At 43.9% G+C, this 9,338-nt stretch overlaps 1 long non-coding RNA gene across 1 annotated transcript in view; it reads right to left on the bottom strand.

Moving 5' to 3' along the window:
* The window catches only part of LOC116565496, a 13,531-nt gene extending 4,766 nt beyond the window's left edge, over nucleotides 1-8,765 (bottom strand). The window contains exon 1 of the long non-coding RNA XR_004275468.1: nucleotides 8,465-8,765. This is a non-coding gene — a long non-coding RNA (uncharacterized LOC116565496). The remainder of the gene's footprint in view (nucleotides 1-8,464) is intronic.
* Nucleotides 8,766-9,338: the final 573 nt, after the last annotated feature.

Raw genomic sequence — 9,338 nt, 5'->3', positions numbered from 1 at the left:
TTTTTTTTTTTTTTTTTTTTTTTAGACAGAGTTTCGCTCTTGTTACCCAGGCTGGAGTGCAATGGCGCGATCTCGGCTCACCGCAACCTCCACCTCCTGGGTTCAGGCAATTCTCCTGCCTCAGCCTCCTGAGTAGCTGGGATTACAGGCACGCGCCACCATGACCAGCTAATGTTTTGTATTTTTAGTAGAGACGGGGTTTCACCATGTTGACCAGGATGGTCTCGATCTCTCGACCTTGTGATCCACCCGCCTCGGCCTCCCAAAGTGCTGGGATTACAGGCTTGAGCCACCGCGCCCGGCCTTGTTTTTTTTTTAATAGTGGAGTAATAGCTAATGAATAAGAGCTTCTAATATTTTGGGGTGAGGTGTGGTAGCTCACGCCTGTAATCCCAGCACTTTGAAGGTAGAGGCAGATGGATCACCTAAGGTCAGGAATTCAAGACCAACATGGCCAACATGGTAAAACACCATCTCTACTAAAAATACAAAAATTAGCTGGATGTGGTGGTACATGACTGTAATCCTGGCTACTCGGGAGGCTGAGGCAGGAGAATTGCTTGAACCCAGGAGGTGGAGGTTGCAGTGAGCCAAGACTGCACCACTGCACTCCAGACAGGGCAACAGAGCGAAACTTTGTCTCTTTAAAAGAAAAAAAAATTATAAAATTTTGGGTAATATTTTGATAATAATAGATTCAAACATGGATAACCATTGGATGCTAAAATCTTACAGTGAAGAGTGGTTAGGAAGGAGCAAGATAGTCACATGGTATCAAAGTATCACTCTACAGAGTAGTTACAAGTTCCAACCTGAGACCTGAGACCTATAAACCATTAAGAAATCTGGTGTTTTGCTGGGCACAGTGGCTCATGCCTGTAATCCCAGCACTTTGGGAGGTCAAGGAGGGCAGATTACGAGGTCAAGAGATCAAGCCCAACCTGGCAAACATGGTGAAACCCCGTTCTCTACTAAAAAATAAAAAAATTAACTGGCGTTGGTGGCGAGCGCCTGTAGTCCTAGCTACTTGGGGGGCTGAGACAGGAGCATTGCTTGAACTTAGGCATTTATACATAACTCACTAAATTAGCCTTAATTGAGAAGGTTCTGTAAAATACTGTTTATTGGCCAGGTGCGGTGGCTCACACCTATAATGTTAGCACTTTGGGAGGCCAAAGCGGGTGGATTGCGAGGTCAGGAGTTTGAGAGCAGCCTGGCCAATATGGTGAAACACCATCTCTACCAAAAACACAAAAGCCGGGCATGGTGGCGCATGTCTGTAATCCCAAATACTCCAGAGTCTGAGGCAGGAGAATCACTTGAACCCAGGAGGTGGAGGATGCAGTGAGCTGAGATCGTGCCACTGCACTCCAGCCTGGGTGACAGAGAGAGACTTCTCAAAAAATAAAAAAGGTTCCATTTTGTATCTGCATAAGCTTCTTTTTGGAATAAGAACAAATTATTATTTCTCGTCTAGCAAGAAAAGAGCTGACCAAACTGGGAAAGAACTCTTTTTAAATCCAACAGAGAACTGAGGTCACAGGACAAACTGCTATTCCAATATTGGAGAGATAGACAGGCAGATATTAATCACAACTTAATGTAGTAGAAGCCCAAAGAAGAAACCTCCACAAAACAAGTTCCTGGTTTCCTTTTATTTACTTATTTTCAGCATTTGTTTGAGACAGAGTCTTGCTTTGTTGCCCAGGCTGAAGTGCAGTGGCAGGATCTCGGCTCACTGCAACCTCCACCTCCTGGGTTCAAGCAATTCTCCTATCTCAGCCACCAGAGTAGCTGGGACTACAGTTGTCCGCAATCCCATGCCCAGCTAATTTTTGCTTTTTAGTAGATGTGGGTTTCACCATGTTGGCCAGGCTGGTCTCAAACTCCTGACCTCAAATGATCCACCCTCCTTGGCCTCCCAGAGTGCTGAGATTACAGGCGTGAGCCATCGCACCTGGCACATGGCTTTCTTTTATATAAGTTTGGTTTATAAATAAATATATATATATAAATTTTTGTCTTTCCCCTGCCACCTCTCTCTCTCTCTATATATATATATATATATATGTTTATATATATATGTTTATATTTATAAAAATAAATATATATTTATATAAACATATAGATATATATAGATATATATATATGGAGAGAGAGAGGTGGGGGGAAGAGACAAAATATATACTTATTTTTATAACTATAAATGAGGTGGGTGGATCATTTGAAGACAGAGCAAGTATCAGATCCAGACTAAAATATGGCAGAGACATTGGAATTATCAGACCAGGAATTTAAAACAGTGTTGATTAATATGCTAAGGGCTCTAACAGAAAAAGTGGACAAGATACAAAACAAATGAGTAATGCAAGTGGGAAGACAGAAACTGTAAGAATCAAAATAAAGTGATAGAAATTAGAAGAAAATACTAACAGAAATCAAAAGTGCTGGCTGGGCGCGGTGGCTCATGCCTGTAATCCCAGCACTTTGTGAGGCCAAGGCAGGTGGATCACGAGGTCAGGAGTTCAAGACCAGCCTGGGCAAGATGGTGAAACCTCATTTCTTTTTTTTTTTTTTTTGAGACGGAGTTTCACTCTTGTTACCCAGGCTGGAGTGCAATGGCGCGATCTTGGCTCACCGCAACCTCCGCCTCCTGGGTTCAGGCAATTCTCCTGCCTCAACCTCCTGAGTAGCTGGGATTACAGGCACGCACCACCATGCCCAGCTAATGTTTTGTATTTTTAGTAGAGACGGGGTTTCACCATGTTGACCAGGATGGTCTCGATCTCTTGACCTCGTGATCCACCCGCCTCGGCCTCCCAAAGTGCTGGGATTATAGGCTTGAGCCACTGTGCCCGGCCGTTTCTACTAAAAATACAAAAATTAGCTGGGCATGATGGCAGGTGCCTGTAATCCCAGCCACACAGGAGGCTGAGGCAGAGAACTGCTTGAACCCAGGAGGTGGAGGTTGCAGTGAGCCAAGATTGAGCCACTGCACTCCAGCCTGGGTGACAGAGTGAGACTCCATCTCAAAAAAAAAAAAAAGACAGAACTGAATATCCAAGAATTGTGAGGGAATTACAAAAAAGTTTCATATATGTAATGAAAATACCAGAAAAGAGAAAGGAATAGAAATACGTTAAGATATGATTGGAAGGGCCGGGCACGGTGGCTCAAGCCTGTAATCCCAGCACTTTGGGAGGCCGAGGCGGGTGGATCACGAGGTCAAGAGATCGAGACCATCCTGGTCAACACGGTGAAACCCCGTCTCTACTAAAACTACAAAAAATTAGCTGGGCATGGTGGCGCGTGCCTGTAATCCCAGCTACTCAGGAGGTTGAGGCAGGAGAATTGCCTGAACCCAGGAGGCGGAGGTTGCAGTGAGCCGAGATCGCGCCGTTGCACTCCAGCCTGGGTAACAAGAGCGAAACTCCGTCCCCCCAAAAAAAAAGAAAAAAAAAAAAAAAGATATGATTGAAAATATCCCAAAATTTATGGCATATATAAAACCACAGATCCAAGGAAGCTCAGAGACAGGAAGCAGGATAAAAACCAAAAATTCAACACCTAGGCATATCATACTCAAACTACAGAAAAACAAAGACAAATAGAAGATCCCGAAGTAAGAGAAAAAAACACCCTAACTATAAAGGAACAACGATAAGAATTACATTAGGCTTCTCTTTGGAAACATGAACAAGAATAAAGTGACATTTAAAAAGAAGGAAAGAAAAATGAGAAAATTATCTGCAAAAGATATATCTGATAGCTATCTGTTATTCAAAATATACAAAGACCTCTTAAAACTCAGAAGGAAGACAACCCAATTTAAAAATGTGCACAAAGGCCAGCCAACATTCTAGCAATTTGGGAGGCTAAAGCTGATGGATCATTTGAGCCCAGGAGTTTGAGATCAGCCTGGACAACACAGCAAAACCCCATCTCTACCAAAAAAAAAAAAAGAAAAAAAAATTCGCCAGGGATGGTAACGTGTGCCTGTGGTCCCAATTACTCAGGAGACTGAGGTGGGAGGAGCCAGAAGATAGAGGCTGCAGTGAGCCATCATTATGCCACTGCACTCCAGCCTGGATAAAAGAGCAAGACCTTCTCTCAATAAAAAGGAAATAATAAGTTAAAAAATAAAAATTGTGCAAAAAAGGCCGGACGCGGTGGCTCAAGCCTGTAATCCCAGCACTTTGGGAGGCCAAGGCGGGTGGATCACGAGGTCAAGAGATTGAGACCATCCTGGTCAACATGGTGAAACCCCGTCTCTACTAAAAATACAAAAAATTAGCTGGGCATGGTGGCACGTGCCTGTAGTCCCAGCTGCTTGGGAGGCTGAGGCAGGAGAATTGCCTGAACCCAGGAGGCGGAGGCTGCGGTGAGCCGAGATCGCGCCATTGCACTCCAGCCTGGGTAACAAGAGTGAAACTCTGTCTCAAAAAAAAAAAAAAAAAAAGTTGTGCAAAAGACCTGACTAGACACCGCACCAAAGGAGATATACAGATGGCAAATAAACATATGAAAAGATGCTCTATTTCATATCATTATTGAATTTTAAATTAAAACAATGAGATACTGGCTGTGCACAGCGGCTCACATCTGTAATCTCAGTCCTATGTGAGGCAGAGGCAGGCAAATCACCTGAGGTCAGGAGTTTGAGACCAGCCCGGCCAACATGGGGAGATCCCGTCTCTATTAAAAATACAAGAATTAGCCAGGCATGGTAGCGTGTGCCTATGGTCCCAGAAAATCTGGAGGCTTAGGCACGAGAATCACTTGAACCTAGGAGGCAAAGGTTGCAGTGAGCCGAAATCACACCACTGCACTCCAGCCTGGGTGATGATGTGAGACTCTGTCTCAAAAAAAAAAATAGATATTTAGCATTTGTCGGCCTTTTGGCTAAGATCAAGTGTGGAAAAACAATAAGATACTACGACACACCTCTTAGAATGGCTAAAATCCAAAACAATACCAAATACTAACAAGGATATGGTGCAATAAGAACTCTCATTCATTGCTGATGGGAATACAAAACGCTACAGCCACTTTTAAAAACACTTTGGCAGAAATGAGCTACCAGGCCATGACAACACATGGAGGAATCTTCACTACATATTGCTACGTGAAAGCCAATATGAAAAGGCTACACACTGTCAGAGGTCCACTGTACAATACCAAGTATATACAACATTCCGGAAATGGCAAAGCTATGATGGGCCAGGCACACTGGCTCATGCCTGTAATCCCAGCACTTTGGGAGGCTAAGGCAGAAGGATGGCTTGAGGCCAGTTTGAGACCAGTCTCACCAACATAGTGCCACTCCTGTCTCTACTAAAAATTAAAAAACAAAACTAGCTGGGTACGGTGACACACTCCTCTAGTCCCAGTGTCTCAGAAAGCTGAACCAGGAGGATTCCTTGAGGCTAGGAGTTCAATGCTACAATGAGCTGTGATTGCACCATTGCACTCTAGCCTGGGTGACTGAGCAGAAAAGAAAGAAAGAAAGAAAAAAAGAAAGAGAGAGAGAGAGAAAGAAAGAAAGAAAGAAAAAGAAAAGAAAGAAACAAAGAAAGAAAGAAAGAAACAAAAGAAAGAAAGAAGAAAGAGAAAGAAAGAAAGAAAGAAAGAAAGAAAGAAAGAAAAAGAAAGAAAGAAAGAAAAAGAAAGAAAGAAAGAAAGAAAGAAAGAGAGAGAGAAAGAAAGAAAGAGAGAGAAAGAAAGAAAGAAAGAGCCGGGCGCGGTGGCTCAAGCCTGTAATCCCAGCACTGTGGGAGGCCGAGGCGGGTGGCTCACGAGGTCAAGAGATCGAGACCATCCTGGTCAACAAGGTGAAACCCCATCTCTACTAAAAATACAAAAAATTAGCTGGGCATGGTGGCGTGTGCCTGTAATCCCAGCTACTCAGGAGGCTGAGGCAGGAGAATTGCCTGAACCCAGGAGGCAGAGGTTGCGGTGAGCCGAGATCGCGCCATTGCACTCCAGCCTGGGTAACAAGAGCGAAACTCCGTCTCAAAAAAAAAAAAAAAAAGAAAGAAAGAAAGAAAGGAAAAGAAAAGAAAGAAAGAAGAAAGAAAAGAAAGAAAGAAAGAAAAGAAAAGGAAAGAAAGAAGGAAAGAAAGAAAGAAAAAGAAAGAAAGAGGGAAAAGAAAGAAAGGGCAAAGCTATGGCAACAATAAAAGATCTATGGTTTCCAGTGTATGGGCTTCGGGGGAGGGAAGCATCAGTGGAACACAAGGGATTTTTAAGGTAGTGAAACTATTCTGTATGATACTATGTTATACACACGTCATTTTACATTTGTCAAAACCATAGAATGTAGAACACAAACAATAAAACCTAATATGAACTACAGAGTTTAGTTAATAATAATGTATCCGCTGGGTGTAGAGGCTCACACCTGTAATCCCAGCACTCAGGGAGCCTGAGGTGGGAAGATGGCTTGAGCCCAGAAGTTTGGCCAGCCTGGGAAACATGGTGAGACCACATCTCTGTAAAAAAATAATAAAATAAGGCCAGGCACAGTGGCTCACACCTGTAATCCCAACACTGGGAGGCCAAGGCAGGCGATCACCTGAGGTTAGGAGTTCAAGACCAGCCTGGCCAACATGGAAGAACTCTGTCTCTACTCAAAATACAAAATTAGCTGGGTGTGGTGGTGCATGCCTGTAATCCCAGCTACTCAGGAGGCTGAAGCAGAAGAATCACTTTAACCCGGGGGACAGAGGTTGAATTGAGCCAAGATTGCGCTAGTACACTCCAGCATGGGCAGCAAGAGCAAAACTCCATCTCAAAAATAATAATAATAATAATAATAATTAAATAGCCAGTCACTGTGGCTCACACCTATAATCCCTGCACTTTGGAAGACTGAGGTGGGTGGACTGCTTGAGCTCAGGAGTTCAATGGTTTTGAACCATGCTGGTTGCCTGAGCAACATGGTGAAACCCTGTCTCTACCAAAATTTTTTAAAAAATTAGCCGGGCGCAGAGGTGTGTGTCTGTAGTCCCAGCCACTTAGGAGGCTGAGATGAGAGGACGGTTTGAACCCGGGAGATGGAGATTGCAGTGAGCTGAGGTCATGCCACTGTACTCCAGCCTGGGTGACACAGCCAGACCCTGTCTCAAACATAAACAAATTTTTAAAAAAGAAAAAGAGGTCGGGCGCGGTGGTTCACGTCTGTAATCCCAGCACTTTGGGAGGCTGAGGCGGGTGGATCACGAGGTCAAGAGATCGAGACCATTCTCATCAACATGGTGAAACCCCATCTCTACTAAAAATACAAAAAAAAAAAAAAATTAGCTGGGCATGGTGGCGCATGCCTGTAATCCCAGCTACTCAGGAAGCTGAGGCAGGAGAATTGCCTGAACCCAGGAGGCAGAGATTGCGGTGAGCCGAGATCGTGCCATTGCACTCCAGCCTGGGTAACAAGAGCGAAACTCAGTCTCAAAAAAAAAAAAAGAAAAAGAAAAAGAGGCCAGACACAGTGGCTCACACCTGTAATCCCAGCACTTTGGGAGCCCGAGGTGGATGGATCACCCAAGGTCAGGAGTTCAAGACCAGCCTGGCCAACACGGTAAAACTATGTGTCTACTAAAAATCCAAAAACAAAATTAGCTGGTTGTGGTGATGTGCACCTGTAATCCCAGCTACTCGGGAGGCTGAGACAAGAGAATCACTCGAACCTGGGCCAGCTTGGTGGCTCACACGCCTATAATCCCAGCACTTTGGGAGGCCGAGGCAGGTGAATCACCTGAGGTCAGGAGTTCAAGACCAGTCTAGCCAACATAGTGAAACCCTGTCTTTATCTAAAAAAAAAATGAAAAAAAAAAAAGAGAGAGAGAGAATCAGTTGAACATGGGAAGCGGAGGTTGCAGTGAGCCAAAATCCTGCCACTGCACTCCAGCCTGGGTGACACGAGCGGGACTCCATCTCAAAAAATAATAATAATAATAACATATCAATATTGACTCATTTTTTTTTTTTAAAGACTATGCTGCCCAGGCTGGAGTGCAGTGGCAATTCACAGGTGTGATCATACAGCACTACAACCTTGAACTCCTCCTGGGCGCAAGTGACCCTCCTGACTTAGCCTCCACAGTAGCTGGGGTTACGGGTGAACACCACGACACCCAGCTCTGCCTCATCGATTGTAAAAAATGTAGCATGCTGATGCAAGTTAATAACAGAGGAAACTAGAGGGGGAGTGCAGCACTGTGTACATGGGAATATATGGAAACTCTATACTTTTCACTCAAGTTTTCAGTTTCAAAAAAGAGTCTATTAAAACAAAGCCAAATTGTATTCTGTACAGCTAAATATTTAGTAAGTCAGTACTAAAGGCATTGGGAGACACCGGACACTGCATGGCAATGACTGGGATGCAAGTCATCTACAGGCTCGCCACCATTTGTCCTTCCTGATAGAGAACAGACAAGAGACTTTTATAAATCCGGTCTCTTACATTGTATTCAAGCAGGTCGTTGCTACTTCTCTATTGTCAATAATCTTTTCATCATCTTCTTATTCCTGTAAGGCAAGTAGAAAAGAACTGTGAAAAATTGCTACCACATGATAAACCATTCCATACCACTCCCTTTAAAATGACCAATAAAATAAAGAATGCACTTCTGGAATTCCTGAGTTGTCTGCCCTAAAACCTAGGAATGGTGCATAAAAAGACTTTATGTAGTAAATAAAGGAAAAGTGTTGTTCACTTATTCTCAGAACTCACATTCCACGTACTGCAATGGATCTCATTTCCCTTTTTTTTTTTTTTTTGAGACAGGTTCTCATTCTGCCGTCCAGGCTGGAGTGCAGTGGCATGATCACAGTCCACTGCAGCCTCAATTTCCAGGGCTCAGGTGATCCTGCCACCTCAGCCTCAGCCTCCCTAGTAGCTAAGACCACAGGTGCCTGAAACCACACCCAGATCTGTTTTTCTTTCTTTCTTTCTTTTTTTTTTTATTGTAGAGACACGGTTTCACCATGTTTCCCAGGCTGGTCCCAAATTCCTGAGCTCAAGTAATCCACCCGCCTTGGTCCCACTAATTACTGGGATTGCAGGCGTGAGCCACCACACCCAGCTTCCTTCATTTTTATACTCTCCATTTGCCTCTCTTCATGCAGCTCCTCCCCACTCATACATGCTTATGGATTTTCATTTTTTTTTTCTTTTTTTAAAGATGGGGTTTCACCATGATGGCGAGGATGGTCTTGAACTCCTGACCTCAGGTGATCCACCCACCTCGGCCTCCCAAAGTGCTAGGATTACAGGCGTGAGCCACCGCGCCTGGCCGGATTTTCATTTTTAAAAAATTTTAAAAGAAAGAGAAAGA

Source organism: Sapajus apella, unplaced genomic scaffold (assembly GCF_009761245.1).
Source record: "Sapajus apella isolate SASKATOON/1434 unplaced genomic scaffold, GSC_monkey_1.0 scaffold40, whole genome shotgun sequence".
In the NCBI taxonomy this organism is placed as follows: domain Eukaryota; kingdom Metazoa; phylum Chordata; class Mammalia; order Primates; family Cebidae; genus Sapajus; species Sapajus apella.
This window is presented reverse-complemented; position numbering and strand designations above follow the sequence as displayed.